General features: G+C 34.8%; 2 long non-coding RNA genes across 3 annotated transcripts in view; one reads left to right on the top strand and one right to left on the bottom strand.

Moving 5' to 3' along the window:
* LOC102162681 (uncharacterized) overlaps positions 1 to 13,002 on the bottom strand; it is an 87,245-nt gene extending 74,243 nt beyond the window's left edge. Inside the window, exons 1-2 of the long non-coding RNA XR_014813730.1 lie at positions 12,806 to 13,002; positions 8,849 to 8,958 (exon numbers count right to left, since the gene is read on the bottom strand). This is a non-coding gene — a long non-coding RNA (uncharacterized LOC102162681). The remainder of the gene's footprint in view (positions 1 to 8,848; positions 8,959 to 12,805) is intronic.
* Positions 13,003 to 13,028: 26 nt separating this feature from the next.
* The window catches only part of LOC146400376 (uncharacterized), a 118,000-nt gene continuing 105,547 nt past the window's right edge, over positions 13,029 to 25,481 (top strand). The window contains exons 1-2 of one of the 2 annotated variants that reach the window (XR_014813729.1): positions 13,029 to 13,264; positions 16,923 to 17,103. This is a non-coding gene — a long non-coding RNA (uncharacterized LOC146400376). The remainder of the gene's footprint in view (positions 13,265 to 16,922; positions 17,104 to 25,481) is intronic. The other variant, XR_014813728.1, reaches the window with a different exon arrangement.

The following is a 25,481-nucleotide window of genomic DNA, read 5'->3' as shown; positions in this document are numbered from 1 at the left end:
GTGGCTAAAATCAAAAAGAATATGGAAAACTGAAGTGCTAGAAACCTCACATTCCCTCATCTATCCAGCCCTAACACTGAAGTTTTACCCATGGAAAATTTCAAATGGAGTTTCAACTAAACTTTGGACTAGTCTTCAGGCCACAACTGAGATCAACTACCACAGAGGAAAACACAAGATTAAATCAAATTAAAATAATAATTTATTTAAGGATAGCAGATAGGTTTATGATCCTAGACATGGTATTAAAAGATTAATTTATGGAGAAAATACCCATATAGTGATAAAGGCAAAATTTAATATGATTCATAGATATCCAAGGATCACCAGGGAAAGCCAATAATATAATACAACATGAAGACCAATATAAACAAAAAGAAAATAGGTACTTGAAAGAGAGTGAGGAGGGGATGATGGGGGGTACATGAGATAGAGGAAAATAGTGAAATAAGAGCAAAAGATTATAAAAATGACCATTCTTTAAACCAAAAAACAAAAAGCCTCACAAATAACTTGACAGAAGAACTGAAAGATAAGGTTGAGTTCCATTAAACATTAAACATTAAAAATGAGAGAGGTGAAATGACAAAGAAATTATAGTAAAACTGTACTCTCACTCTAGGCATTGCAACAAGTAAATAATAGGAATTCTAAAAACTGGTGATGCAGAAAGTGGCAGTGCTGTATATTGGATTCGTATAATTTCATTCCACTTATTATGACTTAAGTAAAATTGCTTTAATCTACCTTTTAGGACGAAGACAAATAAGCTTTTTTTTTTTTTTAGAAATAAAGTTTTGCTTTGATAAGAATAAAGTACATTGGTTCAGGATATCATCTTGTCTGTTGTCATTGATAAGCACTTACCAGCACATCTGCTGAGAAGCCCCTCTGGGGGCTTATTAATAAAAACAGATACTGAAGCAACTATGGTAAGGGGACATTTAGACTACAAATACAGCGTTTTTGAGGGATATACAAGAGTTTCTTTCAGGGCAAAGCTACTTTCTACTGATGTAGCTCTCTGAGGATCTTGGGGCATTTGTGCCTGCCATGGCCAGGCCACTCTTAATTGACAGTGGTATTAAACCATGCAACAGTCTCAGGAAGAGAAGTGACATCTGTTCCTACCTGGGTGAAGCACTGCTCACAGGCAATGGCATAAACAGGCAATGGCATAAACAGGTCCAGGCATGATAACCCTAGGAACAGTCTAGCTTTCCTACCAACCTCTAGGAGAGAAACCATGTGAATCTCCATGACAAAAGGAAAATAGATTCCAGCAAAATGACAGTTCACTAGGTCTGAAGCTGTCTTTTCAGAGATAAGCAGAAAGCAGAAGAGAGAGCTTGAAGTCTTAAAGAAGAGCAGAACACCCATGGTCTACTTGGTCTGTTAGATATATCAAGAAAAGATTTTAACTCCTAACAAAAGTTTGAATAAGATGATGATAAGATTTATAGAAATTAAACAAATGGCAACATGAGACAATTATCAATTTCAGAGAAAACAAATATTTATATAACAAAGGGTATATAATTATAGTATTCTACACAACTCAACTCTGAAAATTTATATAGTTCTGATGACATAAACAGCAGGAATTGAACCATCTAAAATATAAAATTCAGCCATTAAAACATAATTAGATTAGGCATAATTAGATTAGGTAGTTAAGAGAATTATGAAGAGACAAGTATGCAGGACTGTAAGTAATCAAAGTCTTGAGAAGTCATTTGATAATATCTTTCTAAAATATTTTTAAAAAGCATAAGTAGCTTTTATTTATAAATATAGAGGTGATTACCTATAAATTATGTCACAATTTGAAAGTGATTACCAATGAAAAATGGAAAAAAGGTTTTGAGCAGGGAAAGTGGACAGAAGAATATCACTAGTTTTTATAATGATTTTTATGGAAATATTGACTTTTAAAAATACTTAACAATATGAATAATTCAATAAATTTTATTGGAGTACAACTGACTTACAAAGTTGTATTAGTTTCAGATTTACAACAAAGTAAATCAGTTGTACATGTATATATATATATATATATATATATATATATATATATCCATTCCTTTTCAGATTCTTTTTCTATATAGGCTACAACACAGTATTGAATGGTTTACCCTGTGCTATAAAGTAGATCTTCGTTACACATAATTTTTAAATGATGCTTTATTTCTCCCATTCATTGTATCTCTCAATGGCTTTGTCATGGATGCTTTTTAGTTAACCCTACAGTCCACTGTAATTGTGGTTTGTGTGGTTTTGCTTATCATTCCAATTCCACATATAATTATTTTCTGCTTTATTTGCATTAACCTAACAGAAATATTTGTCAAAGTGAAATGAACATCCCATCAGGAATGTTTTACTGTATGTGTGTGCACGTATGTGTAGGTATATAACCATCAATCATTCATTCTTACATTCATTCGTTTATGAAAACAGAAAATTGCCTATTGTGAATTAAACACAATGTCAAATATTCTAGCCTTGAAAGCTTCTAATGCAATTACATTAATTTACACTGCTTTTTCTCTCCTCTTTGAATGTCTTTTTTCTTTTTTTCTCTTTGAATTTCTAAAACACATTTCTTATGGTCATCCTAATAGAGTGTTAAAAGTCCTAGTGTTTTAATTTACTCTTTTTTTAAAGGTATATATTTCAGCTTCTCAACATTTTCAACTCCTCCACAGAAATTTAAACATTATTTCTCAAGCAATCCCAGAGTATTTTACATAGAATAGGATAGATTAGCCTTAAATGCCTGTTTATTATGAAAACAAAGCATATCAGATATGCATAAAAAACTATAATTATGACAATGATTATCAAAAGCCCTTGTTCTTTAACAACAATCTTAGGGAAATCAAGTAGTTAAATCTGAAGGTGAGATATAGATATTGGATATTGGACTTCTAATGAACTAATGTCTGGTTGCTATTTTCCCACATATATCCCCACATATAATGATGTTTATATATTAATATTATAAACAAGCACAAGCATATATCTATCACACTAAGTCCAAAAAACAAATTAACTAAGCTAGAATAAAGACAGAAATATATAGTAGGTATGCATAACTGTATTTGCATATTCAAATTCATTCAAGATTGATTCTACACAGAGGCAGAAAAGATGCCTGCCTGGTGGTTTGAATTAAGGAGCACCTTTAAAATTTCCACTGAGAATCATATTATCTGCATCAGATCATCCTTTGTGTTTTTCCTAGAGTACAGCTCTGGTAATGTCTAAAATCAAATACCTATAACAGAGGAAAAACTTTAGGCTTCAACACTTAATATCTTAATATAAATAAAATTAATAGATATATTTCTTAAGAAAGTGATAGAACAAAACACATTTAGTAATGAGGGAAGAGTACTAACACGTATTTTATACTAGGAACTTTACATACATTTTATATAATTTAGAAAATGTTTTTGGAAGATCTATTTTATTCCCATTTTACAGATGAGTAGTGTAAGATTTAGTGATTTGCTCAAAGTCATGATAAAAAGTTGAGGAATTAAAATTTAAGTCCTCAACAAAGCCCATATTTCTACAGCTGATCCATACATGGATCATCCATCTGTAGTACAAAGTCTGAATAAAATAGAACCTTCATTCTTTTCTTAATGTGTGCTTTCATGGTGCTTAACATGGTATTTGAGAATGATGGAATAGCAGCACAGAGACCAAAAGGAGACACTGTGTTTCAAAAAGGAAATTTACTTAATTTATCAATTTCTATGGTCTAATATGGTGCATTACTTATAACTAAAAATATATTTTCCATGTATACATACACATACACATGAGTATATAACACCAGACAGATACAGAGATTATTTTTTCAATAATAATTTATTGCAATAAGGAGAACATTCATTAATGAAGAACATCTCCAAGAAAAGGAAGAGGACCTTGGATCCTTTAGAGGAAAGTAAACAAGGGAATCACTGGTAATTCTTATGGGAGTCATGAGGAATAACAGAGAAGGGTTTTATCTTAGAATATGTCAGAGCCAGGTGGTCCTTTGCTGTTAGCTCTTTCCTTGAACGACAAAGGGGAAATATTGGGGAGAAAACAAAAAAACAAAAAAAACTTGCTTTCCTAGAACATAGGATCCTTAGGTAAAGTTAAACATTGCATTCACACACACAAAGATCTAATAAATAACTTCTTTAACAGTGAACATGTTTAACAAAGATATGTGAATTTTCCCTGTTCTTTAGAAATTTATGCTTTTGTTGTTTTAATATAACATTAATGAACATTTACTTTATGAGAGCTCTAGAGAAAACTGAAGAGGTAGAAACATGGCAGTGGCAGCTGTATTGACAATACAGTACAAACTGTGTCAATGATAGTATATTTTCAAGAGATCTATTTGGATAAAATGCATGTATTTTCAGGAGACCCTTAGTGTTGGGAATTTCTATTTTTTTCTTTGCATTTTGTTGTCACGTATTCTGTGCTTTTTATCTCAACTGATTTTTTTTTTCTAATATTCTGAATAGATTTTCATTAGACTAAGGAAGTGATTTCTCATCCTTGTTTTCATTGCCAGTTATATCCCCAGTCATTGTAATCTATGACAGGTGATATACTCTGCTTCTTATGATAGTCTTATGCAGAGATTAAAAGGCAACAGTATTACAAAAAATAAAAAGAATCAAAATAATTTGATTTTTTTGTTTCTTTGGTTGTATTTGAATGTTAGTTTTCAAAACCAAAACCAGCTACCACCACACTCTGTCTGGACACCGAGCACTGAAACCACACCTTTCTTTCTACATTAACATGGCTTTGCTAGTCCTCTGTCCTCAGTGACATGATTTCATCTTTTCTCGGGCTCTGCTGTTCAGAAAAACGATTTGATTGTTCATTACTGGTACTACCTGCAAGATCCATCAATTCTTCAATGGAAAATATCAACAGACATTTTGTGCCTTAAGAGTCTTTGAATGTTTCACCTCAAAATCTTTGCCTTGCTGTTTCCAAAAATTCTAAACTTGTATTGTCTCCCCCTTAAGAAACTGCCAAAGCTTTGCCAGATAACATTCTACCTTGACACGGTAACTCAGCTTTGTTTTAACAACAGGTTGTATTGGTGATATTTGGGGAGCCAGGTTTTGACTGATTACATATTGTAAACTTCTTTTAAAAAAATAAGTTAGGCTTTAGAACCACATGGAATATTTTATATCACTTGCCTCTACTTAGCCATTATGCTTTGTATACAAAAACATATTTAGAAAGACAACTTCAGGATTTATCTCTCATTTAGACATATTGCAAAAGATGTCATCATATCGTTTCTCAAAAAATACTATATAAGGAAGGGAAGAAATGTGAAAATACAAGGAAATTAATAGTCTGAAAGAATAAATGGTTTTCATCTGGCCCTCCCACTACTACCTCAATTTTATTTTTTATCTACTTAATGGTTGTGCCAATTTAGGAATGTTCCTCAGCCTTTTAAACATCATTTTTATTACATTTAAAATGGAAATAATAACATTCCTCGTTTGCAGGATTACTGCTGGAATTAAGCCTGAGCTTTGCACACAGAAAGTACTTGTCATGTTTGAATTTCTTTTTAAAGCAAGAACAATGTTCTTAACTTGTATTACACATCCCTTCCTATTTCCTTTTTCATTTTCATGAAAAAATGATGAGATTGCAGAACCCAGAAGTAAAAGACATATTTTTTCTTTTATTATTTAAAAGCTAAAAATCTAATAAGATGGTAAATTTGGCAAAAAAAAAAAAAACTTAAATGGAGAAAAATAAAAGAATCAGAGAAGAAGCAAAAATAAAAAACAGTGGCTTTTACTCTGCTGTTGATCACTTTCTAATCCCATGACCTCTATCATGCCCCCCTCTCTACCTTCCCCCCAACACACACACACAAAGGAAAGTGGATAAGCCAGGTGAGTTGATGAAACTTTAAAAATACTTTTGGAAAACTGAGAGAGGAATGAAAGAAAACACATTTTCTAACTAGAGGGGTATGAAAGAAGAAGAAATATTTATGATGTGTTAAATATTAAAAAAAAAAAAAAGCAAAATTATGTGCGTTCCCACTGTGTCTCTCTGGTAATGAACCCGACTAATATCCTTGAGGACATGGATTCAATTCCTGGCCTCATTCAGTTGGTTAAGGATTTGGCATTGCTGTGAGCTATGGTGTAGGTTGCAGATGTGGCTCGGATCCTGAGCTGCTGTGGCTGTGGTATAAGTTGGCAGCTACAGCTCTGATTTGACCCTAGCCTGGGAACTTCCACATGCCGTGGGAATGACCCTAAAAAGACCAAAAAAAAAAAAAAAAAAAAAAAGAAAAGTCATAACACTCATTCAGTTATAAAATAAACAGATGTTAAAGATTTTAGTTAAGTCATTAATGATGAAACTAGTAAGATGTTACATCCAGTACAAAAAAGAATTTAAATGCAAGTTTATAGGTCAAGAATATTGAAACGACTGTGCAAATAGAAGTGAAACTAGCTTTGTAGGTACTAAGGGAAATCAACTGGACCTCTATCAGACAGAATTTATTTACATGTCTATAGACAAGAATTTTCATTCCTATAATTTATCTACAATGCAAGGGCTGTAAAACAGCTCAATGAAAGACTGGAATCCCCTTAGTTGGAATGGAGTGTTCTAGGTAATGCATAGCTTTCCACTGAAGCACAAATTATTCCCATAGATACTCCCACTTAATTCAAAAAATAATCTCAAAGAAAGATCATTATAAATCACAAAATAAAATTGGTTCTTACTAAATTTGGCCTGATTATTTACATAAGTACAGCAAGAGTCTTAATCTACCATGTAGATCCTCTTAAATTTGCTTAGCTGGATGTTATTAAAAGGAATCTCAGATTAGATTTATAGCAGTCTGTTATATTTGCTATCTTGAGCCCAGACAGTCAATCCTGAAAAAACTCTCTCTGACATTTGACTTGCAGTACCTAGAACTTTGGGAAATTTCCTCTCTCTAAGGTCCCCAAAATATTCTAAGGTGCCAGACTTGCCAGAATCAGTTTTCCTGGTACCAGGTACCAGGTCAGTTTTCCTGGTTGTACTTTGTAAGTTTTAATTCCATAAAAATCAAACTTAGCTCCTTTAAAGTGGCTGTCAAATCTGACTAAATGTGTATCATTCTCAAACATCACATTCCAGGTAAGGCCTGGTTATATAACTAATATTTCCAGTTACAACACAGTAAACAATTATATCTTGGTAAACAGAAGGACAGATTCTTAATGGACATATGCAAATAACAATAGCCACGTAAAGGAAGTAAACTCAATATAAAGTTCAGAATTCTTGAGTGAGGATTAGGGGAGAGAGAAGAATCAGATACTATTTGAAAATTCTCCATTTAACAAAAGAAGAGTCTACTAAACTTTTATGGGTATAAAGGGGGAAAATAATTTTTCCTCTACCCTTCTAAGTTCTTAGTTGAGTTCCTAATAATAAAAAAAGATTAACATAAGAAAAACAAACAGAAGTTTATTAATATGCATCCCTCATGTACACACAGGAGCTACCCTAGGGAAAAATGGGTAATTTCCTGGGTTGTCTTAGAATTCAGACTTAAATACTACCTTAATAGGGAAAGGAAAGGGAAGCATGCAGTCCACTTAAGGAGAGTAAATGATTTTTAAGAAAGATCAAAATGATGAGAATAAGTGGTTTTTGGAATAGATGGGAGGTATGATAGTGTTACAGAAACTGAACAAGAAGGCCATTAGCCTGAGGGTGCTCTACTGCCTTGACAGCCTATACAAGTGAACAGAAACCTAAGCCAGAGTATATTCTCATAAATGACAAAAGGGTAAGAAATTGAAATCTAAGAACCAACCACAAATAGCCAACTAGGCTTTCCCAAGTAAAGCAACCACCTAAGCTCTGGCCAACCAAATTTCCTGATTTGCTTCTGTTTCTGGTCTACAAAAGCCTTTCTCCTAGTTTCTGCCTGTGGAAAATTCCTAACCATTTTAGGTTTGGTACAGCCCTTTCAAAATGGTTTTAGCTCAAACAAACTATTAAAATTTTTGAGATGTCTCAGTTTTTCTTTTAACAATAGCTTGTGACAAAGTTTCTCTGGGTGTGGTGTCACCTGTAGTCTCCTTTTCTGTAATAAGAGTCCATCTTCCTGATTGATGAAGTGCCAGGGGAGGGATTTATGACAACTGAACTCCTTTTGGAGGATGTGTCTTTAGTCAGACAAGGGAGGTCAAAGAAAGTCTCCCTCCTCATTTGTTGCTTTTGAAGTGTCTGTGGCCCAAAATAATATTAAAATGCCTAAGTGGAATATTTTGGGGTGGCATATTATGCTACCCTCCATAAGCAACAGCTGTATTAAGAAGAAATAGCTTCCTTATACAGAAAATAGAACATTAAAACGACATCAATGGTACTACAAATAAATGCTATTTGCCTTGTCGGTTCACTCAGTCCTACTCGATCTTTTTTCCCCTCTTTTTATTATTATTTATCTATGTTTTAGTTAACACTCCTCACTCATAGAGTTGCAATTTGTTTTCCTTGTGATGAGAACTCCTAGGATATAGTCTTCTAGCAATTTAGAATTATAGCATACAGTGTTAAATACATCCATCATATTGTATATTACATCCCCCAAACATAATTCATTCTTCATCTGCTGGATCTTGGGCTAACATTCTCATGAAGGCACCTGGAAAGGCATACAGGAGGAATCTGGGAAATCCTGACTCAGCCAACTGGGATCAAAATGTCATCAGAAGCCTAAAACCAAGAGTGTATTTTTTGAAATATAAATATTTTGAAGTACCTGATAAAGTTTTTTCCATGGGGATCTGAGACAGCCTTTCTTCACGCAATACAGAATCTTCGGCAGGTGGGTGATGAGAGAGACTTCAGGCAGAAATCAGAATAAACTACCTGTAGATGACAAAGGTTGAAAATGACTGTGGCTAATTTATTAATAATTTCAGAAGTTGAAAGTTCTGACAAGAGATGATAGGGGAGAAAAAGTTATTTTTCCTACTACCCTCCTGATTTCTGGTTTGGCCCTATAAATTGAATTGATCAAAGACAAATTAATAAGAGAAAAATCTTACAGAAGTGTATTAGCATGTGCACCCTGCCTGCATATGGGAGTCAGAGATGAATAGGTCAAAGGGGTAGTTAGACCTTGAGTTTATGTAGAATTTTAAGCAAAAACATAAGTAAAGGGGAGGTTTGGGGCTTCTGGGCAAGAGAAGGCAAACAATGGGAAGATGAGCAGGAAAAGTATGATAGCAAAGCTTGTTTAGTTATGTTGGTTAGTTAGTCTTGTAATGCAGATTTAAGATAATGCCTTCTCCATTGCTAAGAGTTATTAAGAGTCCTCTTATTCCTGGTAGGAGGTCTAGAGATGACGTTCATAAATGGAAATTTCCTTCACAAAAAGAAAACTTGTTCTGTTTTTAGAGTCTCTCCACTGTCACCTAGTTTTCAATGGCCTTTACTTAAAAACAATCCATATGCCAAAGTGCTATATTTTGGGGTGTCACATTCCGGTACTCTTCAAGATCATAACAAGAATGATGCAACATCGCTAACAAAAATATTTGGTTGGTTCTCTGTCATGCTAACAATATAGTAAGGTCAATCTGAAAAAAAAAAAAAAAAAAAAAAAATCTGAAAACAAACAAACAAACAATCCCCCACAATTTCCACAGAAAATATGTATAAGCATAATTGTTAAGCCTATTTCCAAATAAGACAGTTTGTTACATCAGATTTTTAAATGGACAAACATCATTTTTAGATAACACAATATTGAAATAAGACATTCAATAATAATGAATAAAAAATATTAATACCAAACCATGAATACAGCAATCATATACTTAAAGACATTAAAAACATCAAGTGGCAAGATTAAGACACCTTTATTGTATAAAAGTATTTGGGTTAGTCTGATAAGAACCCCGTGCTTAGAGGATAGTAGTTACAAGTTTACATTTATTAACATATTCATAGGGTTCACAACATGCTATCCCCAAAAATGGTAACTTGACATGTTGAATACCTTAAGCTGAAGGAGTTTGAGAAAATCAAAGCAGGAAGGTCATTTTTATCCCCCTTCTACTCTCCACCTTCTTTCCTGAAAGCAGGAGATAAACTTGGTGAAAGCTACCCTCCCTGTACCAGGAGGAAGGAAGGCAGTCTTATCACAGACACAGGGAATTTGGGGCCAAGAAATCTGTATAAAGAAACCTTGTTAGCTTACTCTTATACTCCTAATTACTTCACCATTACTACCCTTAGCACAAACTCTTCTGTCTTGTCAAAATTCTTTACAAATGTGTAGTTTCTTTGTCTAAAAGGCATAAAAGCTCTTGCTTCCGTTACTTCTTTAGGTCTTCATTCTCTCGTAAAGTCTCCTATGTACGTGTAAAAATTTGATAAAATATGTATGCTTTTTCCTGTTAATTTATCTTTGTCAGTTTATTTTTCAGACCTGCCAGGGACCCTAAGAGGATTGAGGAAAACTTTTCCTCCCCTACAAAATACTTGACTAATAGCATTATGCAGTTGTTGTTCAAAACAATCAGACCAAACATCACCAGGAGTCTGATATAGACAAGTTTGATAAGCTACTATTTCAGTGCTTTTGAGTTGAGTACATATTATGAAAAGTGAGAGAATTGTCAAATTGCCAAAAATTTCCCCAAACCATTTAATTTGTAAAATATTTATTTTAACTATATATTAACTATACAAATTTAGCCTGGGGAAAGCTGAACACTTCTTATGAACTGTCAGCTTTTCCCATCATCAGCTCATCAGCAGAAACACCAAGTAACCTAATTGTTTATAGCACCTTTCTTTTCTTTTTAAAACTAAAGAATAATTTATGTAAATTTCCAGAGGTATCAGAAATATCTCAAAGATAGTATTAGGTACAAAAGGCATTCTCCAATTTTCATGGAATTGAATTGAATAGTTAGGGGTCCAATTTGGAGAAGCAAAAATCAACAAGTTGTCATAGAGTATCTGAATATTTGATTAATATAAAATGTGGATGTTTGATAACAATACTTGGTTACCTATTTACTGTAAATGTCTAAAAATATTGAAAAATAAAGTAACATGGTTTTAAAGACATTAGTTCTTTCATAAGTAAGGAATCTCTGTTTTCTTAAATAATTAAGGGCCAATCTTTGCTGTTTAGACAAATTATACACACACATGCACAAAAGATTTATAATCTTTCATATTATAGGAAAAGGCAGTAGTAAACCAAGGAAATAATTCTATCACTTTTTCCATATCAGTTAGTAACTAGCCAACCAGTACATTTAGGAATATCATTTCTGGTCCTAGAATCTGCTGGGCTGCAAATGCATATGGCAAAGGAGTCATGACATTAAAAAGGTATAAGCAGCCTATTTTTAACATTCTTCCAAAAGACCTTTGATAACTTAAAATCTGAAGACTTAGACTTCTGGAAGAGAAAAAGAAAGACAACCATTGCATGGAAAGAGTCTTCTATGTTACTGTAAGCAGACAGCTCAGGGTAAAATTTCAAGAGATGGCTCCTAAGATCATGTTTCCAAATTACAGAAACATAAATCACTTAAAAATGATTAGGAAAAAAATCCCAACTACACACCTCAAATTGAGGCTACTTAAAGAATAGTCTGATATCTCAATATTGTCAGAAGACTGCTAAACCTAGAACTTTGTATGATGCTGATGACAGATTATACAGCTTCCACCCCAGATCTTTGCAGCAAGGCTATCTATACGCCAAAAGCCTTAGATTAGCATATTCTTTCTTCTAGTAGGTTAATCTCTTAGTCTGTTTCTTTCCATTTTGCTGCTTTTACAGTATTAGATTGCTGATAACTTAATTCTCATTCCTTAAACTTGTTGAAGAGAGGTACTTTAAATATTATAATATTCTATTCTTCCCAAAATGTATACCAAGAGACTATCATACATCTTAGCTACAGCTTTATATCTTATGACTGTTACTTTTAACCTCTACTACCTGTTTTTTTCTGGATAAAAATCTAATCTCCATTTCTCCAGACACTTTAGAAAATCATTTACCTTCCACGGGACATTTCTGGTAAATGAAAGAGTCTCATATTATTAACGCCAACATTCAGTCACCTTAAAATTGGACGAGAAACAGCAAAATGTATCTGTAAAAAATAATTATACAGCTGTTCACAGGGGCTGAAAACACAGCAATGCTGGGAACAAATATGGGAGTTCTCCTTTTTGAATTAAAATATTTATTTTTCTTGACAGTCTCCACTCCTACTCAGAGAATTTTCCCTCCCCAAGGAATACATCAACGGAATGAACACTCTTGTCACAATAAAAGAACTAAATTTAACAATCACATCCCTTTAGACTAGTGTGACTTCGCTTGCTTACCACACACAAACCTAACGTATGCCTAAGAGGTATGCATTAAAGATTTTGCAGACACCTAAGACCCCCTTGACACATTCCTCCCCAATTTTATATTGTTAGACTGTGGCGCAGAGCTACACACACGAAAAAATTATTCTGGGGAATTACTAAGAATTATCAATGATTAATTCTTTAACCTCTTTAAATTATTTGACATGCTAATTTTTACAATCGGAGTTTTTCAAATCTGTAAGAGGTGGTCAGAAATGTGTCAAGAAGTTAGCTGAAATCATAAACGCTCACAGGCCTTAAGGTTTAAGATGTAGCGAGCACCCCTACATAGACTTGGGGCCAGAGTCCATTTCCGCACCTGGCCAGGCCTCTAGGGCGAGACGCCGCTCCACTGTGACTCAGAGCAAGGAAGGGGAAACGGAGGGTTGAGGTTTGCTTGACGGGCGGCAGGAGCCACACTAGTTGCAGGGTTGCAGGGTACTCTGGGACAACCGGCCGCGGATATCGGCTACATCCCCGACTTTCTCTTCCTAGGATCCCCTTGCAAGGCCTCCCGAGAGTTCCTGAGATCTCGCGAGACTACGCTGCCTCTGGGAAGGCGTTCGTGAGTGCCGCACTTTCCGCCTGATTCAGCCCTTTTCTGAGCCTCTCCAGGCGGCTAGGGCCTCAGCGGGTCCTAGCTGGACCCATACTGACTCCGTGACACACGCGGTAACATAGTTCCCCTTTGGGTTCCAGCTGTGCTGTTTGCCTTCCTGGGTTAGCCTGCACTCCACGCACCCTGGACCAAGCCTTGACTACCCTGGTGACCACCAAGGTAAAAAGAAAAAAAAATATTTTTTTTTCCCGTTTGGTCATGTTGCCTTAGACGTTATCAGCCAGGACGGTATCTTTGCCATCACTTTTGCGTTATATGCGGTTATCTCTTAATGAACTAGTAGAAAAATCTCTAAAGTGGCATTCCAAGGCAGAACATTTGGAATCTAGAAAATGTTTACTTGACCTCAGAGTTCTCCTGGTGGCGCAGTGGTTAGCGAATCCGACTAGGAACCATGAGGTTGCAGGTTCTATCCCTGACCTTGCTCGGTTGGTTGAGGGTCCGGCGTTGCCATGAGCTGTGGTGTATGAGCTGTGGTGTGGGTTGCAGACGCGGCTTGGATCCCGTGTTGCTGTGGTGTAGGCGGGTGGCTTATGGCTCTGATTGGACCCCTAGCCTGGGAACCTCCATATGCCGCAGGAGCAGCCCCCCACCCCCCCCAAAAAAGAAAATGTTTACTTGGCCTGGGTCCACCAATTTAGCATCATAACTTTGGAACATTCAACCAGAATTTAATTATTGTGCTTAGTCTTTGTGTGAGTTGCAGCCACTAGTTATGTATTCATTGTCTCAGGAAAATTAAATTTCACCATTGAAGATTTTCCATCAAGTCTCAGGATATGAACCAATCCAAAGACTTTATTTCATAGTAAGAACTTTTGACACTCAACTATATCAGTAAAACCCTCTGTACTCACTTTCACTAATTTGACATTTTAGAATTCTGTTATTATCTTCCTTGTTTGTCTAAATAAATAAAATTCGCTTTGCTTATGTCACAATTGGTTTCCTCAATCATGTAGTAGGAGCATTTCTGTTATTTCAGTGATGAAAAAGAATGAATTGGGCAGCTGCACTATCACAGAATGGCACCTTACATACAAATTTTAAGGTTTTTTTTTTTTTTTTTTTTTTTTTTTTTTTAGTTTCTCTGAAAAATATTTTGGAATTTTGATAGGGATTGTATTGAATCTGTAGATTTCATTGGATAGTATGGACATTTCAACAGGATTAATTTTCCCAGTCCAAGAATGTGGGATACCTTTCCTTTTATTTGTGTCTTCTTCAATTTGTTTCATAAACATGTCATAGTTTTAGTGTACTGGTCTTTGACCTCCTTGGTTAAAAGTATTCTTAAGTATTTTATTTTATTACTATTTTTTTATTTTTTATTTTTATTTTTTTTGTCTTTTTTAAGGCAGCATCTGTGGCATGTGAAGGTTCCCAGGCTAGGGGTCAAATAAGAGCTGTAGCCACTGACCTATGCCACAGTAACACCAGATCCAAGCCTTGTCTGTGGCCTATACCACAGCTCATGGCAACACCAGATCCTTAATCCACTGAACGAGGCCAGGGTTTGAATCTGCATCCTCATGGATAATAGTCAGAGCCACAATGGGAACTGTAGTATTTTATTTTTGATGCTACTATAAATGAGACTATTTTCTCAATTTCTTTTTTCAATAAGTTTGTTGTTAATGTATAGAAACACAACAGACCTGCAACTTTACTAAATTTGTTTTCGGAAGAATAATCTCTGAAGATCAAATGTACAGCATGGTTAATACTGTATAAATACTTGAAATCTGCTGAGACTAGATCTTTAGAGTTCTTATCATGCGCGCACACACACGTTAACTATGTGAGTGAGGTGTTGGATTTGTTAATTAACTTGATTGTGGTAATCATTTCACAATGTATAGATACATCAAATCATTATGTCATACTTTTTTTTATCTTTTTAGGGCCGCACTCGTGGTATATGGTTTCACAGGCCAGGGTTCTAATCGGAGCTACAACTACTGGCCTACACCTCAGCTCATGGCAATGCCAGATCCTTAACCCACTGAGTGAAGCCAGGGATCGAACCCACAACCTCATGGTTTCTAGTCGGATTCTTTTCCACTGTGCCATGATGGGAACTCCTGTGTAGTACCTTTTTTTTTAAATTTTATTATTATTAATTTTTTTAGGGCCACATCTGCAGCATATGGCGGTTCCCAGCTAGGGGTCTAATTGGAGCTGTAGCGGTTGGTCTGTGCCACAGCCACAGCAGGGTGGTATCCGAGCCGCCTCTGCGACCTACACCGCAGCTCACGGCAATGCTGGATCCTTAACCCACCGAACAAGGCCAGGGACCAAACCGCTGTGGAGTCCTCATGGATGCTACTCAGGTTCGTTAACTGCTGAGCCACAGCGGGAACTTCTCCCCTATGTTGTACCTTTTCAATCTGTACAGATTAGTTGTCAGTATTCCTCAATAAATCTGAAAAAATAACATTTTCTCTTAAATTATCATGTAAAAATAGAATAATTTAAAATTTCTAATTTATTGCTCTTTGTCCAGATATTTTCCAGTATATATAAATTAGAACATTCCTGTAATAGAAGTTTTTGAATCGTACTTATTAAAGACTTCTAGGAATTCATTCTGTTCAAGTTCACAAAAAATGTATATATCACTTTAAATTATTCTGCTTCAGTTCTATCATTATGTCATCATATTCAGCATGAAGTAAAGTGCCCAAATCTCAGATTTTGGACTCCTGCTAAAAGAAAAATTACTTACAAATATGTAATTGCTTTACCAGCTGAAAAACAGATACAAATTGCCATTTACCAAATTTGCATGGTAGGTGGTTATTCGTCCTTCTGTTAGTGCTTGGAGCTGTTTACCGACAGTAATAGAGATAAACTATTAGTAATTGCTGTTATAATCAGCTATTTAATTTGATTAGGTGGTGATGAAATAATAAGGGTTGATGAGCTATTTTGAGGACTTTTCATGTGGGACAGTAAAAAAAAAACCAAAAACCTAATGAAAACTGTTTAGATGACCAAATCTAGTGTTAAATGAAGATATATTGATGAAAAAGTATTGACCTTGCTTTAGAAAGAGTGCACAGTACTAATTAATAAAAAATTGTCTGGAAATGAGCTTTAGTGAAAAGTTTTTTTTCCCCCAGATAAAACCTTACCTCATTAATGATTGTTTTATATTAAAAATACTTTAACAGTTCCAGATGAAAATGTAATAGACTCCTTAGTAGCAATTGAAATATACATTTCAATAAATGGCTTTTACACTAAGTGTTCCCAAACAGCCTGCTTGGGTGCTTTTGCAATTTTTTTTTCCTTGTTTTTCTCCCTTTTTCAAATACAATACCTCCTGCTGATTTCTAGTCTCTTCTCTCCAAAGGACTTTGAATTTGCAAGATAAAACAAAATATAAATTTGCTTAATATAAAATACAGTTGGCTTTAAATAAGTGACTGCAGAGAGTTCCCAGTATTATAGAGCATGGCATAGTGCATGGACTTAGAGTCTTCTATTTTTGCTTCTCTGTGCCTTTTTGAGTATTCATGACTTTATAAGTTCTTCCCAAGAACTGATGAGAACAGTTTAGTAAAAATTAATATACTCATTCTTATATGACTCTACAAATAATATGGATCTGTTATGTCTCCAAATATCTGCACCTCCAAATATTCACCCCGTTGTGTAATCACCTCTCCTGGGCCTGGTGTCTCATTCCTAATGAACAGATCATATCAAGATAGTTTACATTCAAGGTTACATTATAGAAAAAAATATGTGGCTTCTGTCTTGGATTATTTCTCTCATTCATTCATTCTCTTTATTTCTCTCTCTGTCTCAGTCAAATTCTATATATGAGCTGCCCTATGGAGAGGTCCACATGGCAAAAACCTAAAGGGGCCCTCTCATCCACAGTCCTTGAGGAGCTGAGGCCTTCCGTCCAACAGCCCTTAAAGAACTGAATCTTACCTGCAACCATGTAGAAGCTCTGCAAGCACATCCTCCCCAAGTGGAGCCTTCAGGTAAGATCACAACCCCAGCTGACACCTGGATTGCAAGCTTTCTGAGATAGCTTGAGATTAATCCATGGTTGTATTCTTGCTCCACAGAAACTGAGATAATGAATGTTTGTTGTTTTCAGGTGTTATTACAAATATTTTATCATTGATTACCTAATCATAGGTCCCTTGTGATTTGGAGGTTACTTTTTTCTGTTTCACCATTCTAGATTGCATACCAGATATTGAGAATTAAAGGATAATAGATTTTGAAGTAAGTAATATTTATCAACAGAGACACATACTTTCCTGTTGGCCCTCTGAAGTGTAGCCCAAATCAGTCTCGTGTATTTGAGCTGGATTTGGATTTGTTGAAACTATAGTCAAATTTATATCAGCTCTGTCGTCATAAGTTGTCAATGTAGTGTTAAGAGTGTCCCTTCAGAAGGACTTGAAATCAGAGCATAGTTGAGTCTCTAAAGATGACTGAACAGTCTCTCTATTTATTATCTATCTATACTTTTATTTACATTTTTTATTTTATTTCTCCCTCCACTGGAGTGGAAGACTCAGGATTTTTATGTCTTATTTAATGGCTGCACTTAATATTTGACAGAATTTATAAAAAATACTTCAATAGGAAGGGGAATTTGTATGTATGTATGACTTAGTCACTGCTCTCCAGCAGAAATTGGCACAACGTGGTAAGTCAGCTATACTTTAATAAAAAAATTAAAAATAAAAAAACGCTTGAGGCATTTTTAACTTCAATAATATAATTCATGTACATTTCTTTTGAAGCTTATTCCAGTTTATCTTTTGCTTGTTACTGTGAATGATCCAATTTTATGCCAAATTTTCTAATGTATTACTCTTAGCATATAAAGTGTATAAGTGGCTTAGAAGCATATTGAATCATATGGAAAGCTAATAAGGGAAACAAATGCATATTACCAACAAACGTAGTGTCCAAACACTGTTCTGAATGTTTGATATATTTGACTTTTGTGATTCTTACAACATTCCCATTTCACAGATGAGGAAATTGAAATAACTTGCTCAAGATTACACTGTAGTGGCTAATATGTAAAGCAGAGATTTGAAGCCATACATTCTGGCTCTGAAGTCCATGGTTTTACCCCTGTGCTATGCCATAACTAAATGTTTGGTAACTTTTCCCTGAGGTTGAATTCCATTAGTAAGCAGGGCCCAACTCCAAGCTTGTTTTCTTATCTGTCATTGTCCAAAAGGTTATAGAAATTATTTTACATTTAATTTAAACATGTGTCTGAAGAAGTCCTCTTCTAACACACAGGTGGCACATAAACCTTCTATCTTAGTCAGCCCAGCTGCTATAACAAAATACCATAGACTGCCTGGTGTAAATGGCATTTATTTCTCATCCTTCTGCAGGCTAGGAAGTTTATGATCAGGGTCTTGCATAGCTAATGTCTGCTGAGGTTTGTTGCTGTCAGAGCCATCCATAAGTGTCAGAGAGAAGAGAGAGAAAGTGAGCTTTTTCTTATAAGGGTACTAATCTCATTCTTGAGGACTCCATTGTTATTTTCTAATTACCTCCCAGAGACCCCACCTCTTAATATCACCACCTTGTGGCAGGGAGGGGGTTGGATTTCAAGAGATGATTCTAAAAGAGATACAGTCATCCAGGCCATAGCACTTTCCCTGACTTGATAGTTTCATCAGACTAATTAATCACTTGCCTGCTGCTTTCAGAGTCTCACAGTCATATCCTTGTTCTTTCTTATTTATCCTGTATGTAGCAATTGTTTATAAAATACCTATTTTAAGTCAGGAATCATTCTAGGTATAGAAATGTTAAATAGTTTAGAAATATAAAATATTGTCCCTCAGGCACTTACCAGAGAATATAACCATAAGCTATTTGTTATCCTAGTCCTAAAAAAGCCTACGTAATGTAAGTGAACTTGAGAAAGCCAACCTGAAGAACATGTTTTCTACCTGCTCTTTTAAATAATCTAAGTTCCATCCTCATTTCAAGGTTGGCTTTAGGAGGTACACATTCTTGGTTACCATTATAACATTTCTACTTGATGATTACATTCACTAAAAAACACTTTCACAGTATATACTTGATTTGTCAATGATTATTTAAGGAGACAGCTATATAAATCAGTTTCTGTTTTGTATGTAATGTTTTTAAGAACAAGTCTGTTACTTCACTCAAGTAAGTTAGAGTGCAGTAAAAATAGAGACATATTGTGGAAAGATCATGAATTTTGGAGTTAAGGTTCACTTGTCAATCTATATCAGAAACTATAAAAATAAACTAATTACCTAGTAATTCTTCCATTAATTTTTGGAAAATCAAAGAAATGTACACAGGTTTTATGGATAAGAATGTTCAGAGAACGTTATACATAGACAATTGGAAACAATATGAATATTAGCAATATTGGAATAAAGTGTGATATAACTGTAATACAAAATACCGTACAGCCAGAAAAATCTTATAGCATATTTGTAGTATAATGAAAAAGCAGTATATTTAAATTTATATTATTTTGATTTTGAAAAAAAGAAAAGCCATTTCTACTCTTTATATCTGGAAAGATGTGGAATTAAAAAATAACCAAATACATAGTTGTTTCATATACATTATTTCATTTGAACTTAAAACAAATTTGTCATAGCTAAATTATTCCTGCTATAGAGCGAGAGAACTGATGTTTTCAGATGTTACCCAACATTCTCAGTACAAAAGGACTAGTATGAAATTTTGATAAATTGAGCTCAATTCCATACTAATCCTATTCTACAGTTTATCACAGAAAGAGTATGCCCAATTCAATTTATATCTGCTTTGGGAGACTTCCAATTTTCAGTTAAATGAGTATGAGGTATGTCTGTATTATACTTTCTCTCTTATGTATGTTTATCTTGTATTTTCTCTGAAGGACAAAAATGTCTCTTTTCCTTGAATTCAGAGTTTTGGGTTTTTTCACTTCTTATGTTTTTGATATACTTCCATGTGTAGATTACACATTGCTTGAGTTCAAAATTAATGTGCAGAATCCTATAGGCACTTGTTTAAATTAATGCTCTTTCATAATCACATTTAAGTCTCTAAATTACAAGACCATTTCACAAATGAGAACTTTGCTAAGCTTTAGACACTGGAATTGGACGAGCAAACAAGCTTAATTTATTAGCTATAGCTTTCTTATAGAAGACAGAAATAAGTTTATTTCTCCCTTGAAATATTCTGAAAATATACGTTACATATGCAAAAAAAAAGTAAGAAAATTTATACCTCTGACTGGCTTAGAAATATACATGTCATATATACAGTATTGGGATTGAATTAAATGTTGAAATTCAAAGTTAGTTTTTTCTTAAAATTGTTTACTGTCAACTCATGGAACTTCATAATATTTTGTTAGGAGTGCTGGTTTATTAAGTTTTTCTTCCCTGCAAAACTATAGATTTCTTAAGGGCCATGATCCTGTTTTACTAATATATCCTTTACATTTCTACAGACTTGACACCTGAGAGGATTTGAGTGACTTTTTTAAGAATGAAGGAATCAGTGTAGACTAGATCCAGTTGAAATTTAATAATTAATGATGAGAATGTTGATACAAAATGGTGAGAGTATTTTACATTTGTAAAGGATTTTGTTTTGCTTTTTTTTTTCCTCCCCTGTTGGATACGTAGAGTGAAACTGTTTTCCTTTATTTCCAAAATTATTCTTTACTGAAAATCAGAAGTTATTATGAAACCAGCATTTAACTTTAGTTTCAGAAAATATGCCCCTTTCAGTAACCCTTATTTGATATCTACCTTTGGTGTTAATGCAGTAAGCATGCTTTGTGTAATTGAAAAATTTTGCTACTTGGCCCTTCAATTTAAGATCAGAGTCTATCTTAACTAAGGGAAGACTCAAATGAAGAGACAATGTCTATGGTTGAATATGTATAGGCTTCAAAATAGTGATGTCATTAAGACCTAAGTTCCTGACAGATTTACAAAATCACAGTTTTACTGTTTTATTATATATATATATATGATACATAAAATACAAATACATACATTTGTATTTGTTGCAACCCTCAAGAAAAATGTTGGGCTAGAGGAGGCAGCCACACATTTGTTTACATCATTTATTCAACAGGTGTTTATTTCCGTATATGTGCAGCGCTGTCCTAGCACACAGACAAAAATGTAATCTTGGAATTTCCTTAGATGACTTTGATGCCTTATTTTAGGACAGAAAAATTTTTGGTGTACAATATTTTCATAAGTTCATAATTTGCTGAAGAAGAGCGGTAATTAGATCACTCACAAATTAAAGAGAACAGAATGATGTAGATCATTAGTTGATGTTTTTGTCAGTGATACTAACTAGTATCCGAGAGTGCAATAAAGTAGCTTCATAAGAGAGACAAAACTATATGCAAGGGAGTAAAAAAGATGTGACAGCATAGAACAAGGAAAGAAAGGCATGGAAAGAGAAAGAGAGAAAGGCTAAGTATGTGAAGAAAGGCTAAGTATATGAAGAAAGAGGCCCTAGGGTGGCCATTATGGTTTTGGAATTTCATCAGGGTATCAAGCCAGCGATTAATATTCCTTTCTACCACCCACCTGGTTGATAAAGCTCTTCAAATATCTGTTTATAAACCAGGGTTGAAGTTTAATATTAAAATTAGGTTTAAGTTTATTGTTTCATGAGAAATTCTAGAAGCCAGTGAATACCAACCCTTCCGAAGTCATAGAAGACATCTCTAAATAAATGATCATGATGCTTTTTCCTACTGAGCCAGGATATGGCCTATGTATCCATTGCATGGAGCCTTAAAGAAGCACAACCATCAGACACTAGATGACTTTTGAGATTAACCTTATTTTCCATCCTGCAGTTAGCAATCTCAAAGAATTATTTACCTTTCGGAGTTGCTGTTGTGGTGCTACTGAAATGAATCCGACTAGTATCCACGAGGATGTAGATTCGATCCCTGGCCTTGCTCAGTGGGTTGGGAATCCGACATTGCCATGAACTATGGTATAGGTCTCCGATGCAGCTGGAACCCTGTATTGCTGTAGCTGTGGCGTTAGGCTCGCAGCTGTAGCTCAGATTCCACCCCCTAGTCTGGGAACTTCCATGTGCCATGTATGCATTCCTAAAAAGCAGGGAAAAAAAAAAAAAAAAAAAAGAATTATTTGTCATGGTAGTCATTGCTCTATTTTGAAAGTGAGGCAGACAATAAAAAAGAGTAAATAAGTAAGATGTCAGGTTGTATGATGGCATGGAAAAAAATAAGAAAGATTAAAAGGAGTTTTGAAAGTGAGAGAAATTGCTGTTTATATATGTTGAAAGATTCATTGGTAAGCCCCAAATAAAGGAAGGGTCAGGAGGAATGTATCAAATAGAGAGATTGGCAAAGAAAATATTTGAGGCAAAAGCTTGCTTGGTGCATTTAAAGGAAGAAGATAAGGTATAAGGTCAGTGAAATAGAAGAGACCAGACCCTGTAGGATTTATAGCAATTTGGCTTTCCTCTGACTGAGATAGGAAGTCATTGGCGAGTTTTTGGTCATTGAGTGGTATTATATGACCTGTATTTGAAAGATTCTTTCTGTCTGCACAGTTGAGAACATATTATAATGACACAGAGAGGAACATAAAGAACAGTTTGGAGGCTTTTGTAAGTATCCAGGCAAAGGATAATGGGGGCTATAATTGCTTAAATCTAGGTGGAGCAGTCAATGGTGAGGAGTGGATGCGTTTTGAAGCTAGAAACAATAGTATTTGGTGATGGACTGGATGTGAAATACATGTAAGGAAAGGAGAGTCTAAGATAATTTCAAGATTTGAGGCCTACCTGGAAGATAAAGTTGCATCAAACTAAAATGAAGAAGACCAGAGAAAGAACACACTTAGGAAGGTGTACAAATTAGGATAAGCTAAAGTATGTTGTAATAACAAGCAACTCCAAAATATCAGGGGCTAAAAATAATGCAAATTCATTTATAGCTATGATATATATCCAAAGAAAATTAATAGTGAAGTTTCTGTTTGTCATAGCCTCTGAAGGATCCTCCTGACTAAGGCTCCATGTTGATATGTGATTTAACAATCACTGTGGCACAGGTCAGGAAACTTATTGAATCATGTACTAAATTATAAAGCTTCTTTCCAGAAATAAAACTCATAACTTACCCTCAGTAGTTCATTTGCCAAAGCAGGTAACATGTCACATTTATATTACAAAAGGCTAGAGATAACATTTTCACCATATTCCCAAAAAGTGTAAGCTGGACACATTTAATGAATAGCATTTAGGACTCTTCAGAAGACATTTAAATGTGCCATGTTTGTAATTCTGATTGAATATTCAACTAGTGATGCCGAATTCAGAGTTGCCTGTATGGATATAGATTTTGGGAGAATGATCTGGATTAGAATTAAATATTTAAAGCCATAATCTTGGGAATCAAGTACAGAGAAAAGAGTACGAGATGTAAGCCATGGAACACAGAAAGATGAGTAGTCAGGAAGGTGAAGGAGAACAAGTAAAGGAGACTGAAAAAGTTTATCCACTGGACATGGCAGTAGGGAAACCAAGAGAAAACACTGTCCCCAAACCAAGGAAATAAAATAATTCAGAAATGAGTGAATAATAATTTGTGCTTAATGCTGATAATGAAATTCAACTCCACTGTTGGACTTGATAGTGTGGACTTTAAAAGAGGCTTTTTTTTTCATTACCACTTTATAAGCAGTAATAAAAAATTTTTAGGATAGAAGAGACTTTAAAAGAGACTTTTTTCTGTAAAGTCATAATAAGAAAATGCCTGATTACAATGGGATAAGAGAGATTTGCAAGAAAGGATACTGTGACAGTGATTTTAAGAGTTTTGATATAAAAGAAGAAATACCTAGAGAAGGAATAGGGTCAATGAGAGTTTTTCCTCTCTTCTTTTTTAAAATGAGTGATTTTAAAATTTGTTTTTATTCTGATGAAAATGACACAGCAGAAAGGAGAAAATGACAACGCAGAAGAATGCATGTTTCCTTAAGAGTAAGGAAATGGAAAATGGAAATAATGGCTGTTGATTGAACTAATTTTGAAGTTTTAATGCCTTCAGCATTATCATACTATTTTTCTCTCTTCATTTCTCTTTTTTGTGTCAAGTAGAAAGAGGAGAAAAAGTATCATTAGGTCAAGAGGGATCTGAGATCTGTTGGATATTATTGCAACAGTCGATGGAAGAGTACTCTTAGAAAATTTTCTTAAAATAGCTATCATAAGACGAACAAATAGAAGGACTGCATGCCAGTCAATGAGAAGTTTTTGTCACATTCCGGGGATAGAAGTAGTTGGACTGACAATGAAAGAGAAAGACAGATACCATATGATATCACTTATATCTGGAATCTAATATATGGCACAAATGAATCTTTCCACAGAAAAGAAACTCATGAACTTGGAGAACAGACTTATGGTTGCTGAGGGGAAGGGGGAAGGAGTGGAATGGCCTGGGATCTGCGGTTAATAGATGCTAACTATTGTATTTGGAATGGATAGGCAATGAGATCTTGCTGTGTAGCACTGGGAAGTATGTCTAGTCACTTGTGATGGAGCATGGTGGAGGATAATGTGAGAAAAAGAACATATATGTGTATGTGACTGGGTCACTTTGCTGTACAGTAGAAAATTGACAGAACACTGTAAACCAACTATAATGGAAAAAATAAAAATCATTAAAAAAAAAAAGAAGTAACTGGATTGACAATAAAATAGAATTAAGGAGACTTGGAAAGAAAATTTGATCAAATCCTAGCAATAGACCGAACTGTCATTTCCAACTGGCTGAGATTTCTGGAAAGGGATGATGTGGCGTAAATGTTGTATATTGGCTCTACCAGGTCCTGTCTCTGCCCTGCTCAGCCAAGTGGGTGTGACTCCCATGGTTGTATCACCTGGACACTCTTGCTAATGAGGCTAATACGAGGTGCCACCAGGATATAAATAGAATAGAGAGCTTGCTATTCCTCACTGTTTCAGATACCTTCCCAACTCTAGCCACCCTCAGTAGGTTTTAATGCCACAGTTCCAGCTTTTTCCAGGTTCTAATTACAAGTCTCTCATTAGCCCATTGATTCTGCTATGGATCCCTGGGGCTTTGCCATCTCCTTTGGTTCGTTCAGACCTGTTCATACTGCCTAAATAGTTCCTTTATTGAAGTATTTTCCTTCAAATTATCTGGGTGTGGTTCAGTGTAAATTCAGGGATATTATCTTTAAATATTTGATAAGGCATTGTATACTTGACATGTATATTACAGTTGACATTATGTTATTCTGATTTTGCTGTTCGTATTGCTTTTTATTTGGCCAATAGGAGCCCATTCAAATTGGCT

The sequence above is a fragment of the Sus scrofa genome, chromosome 8 (assembly GCF_054392235.1).
Source record: "Sus scrofa isolate SSC_HxYL_T2T_F1_AM1 chromosome 8, Sscrofa_HxYL_maternal_Yorkshire_Landrace_v2.0, whole genome shotgun sequence".
NCBI classification, from domain to species: Eukaryota; Metazoa; Chordata; class Mammalia; order Artiodactyla; family Suidae; genus Sus; species Sus scrofa.
The sequence above is the reverse complement of the archived record's forward strand: the minus strand, read 5'-3'. Positions and strand labels throughout refer to the sequence as shown.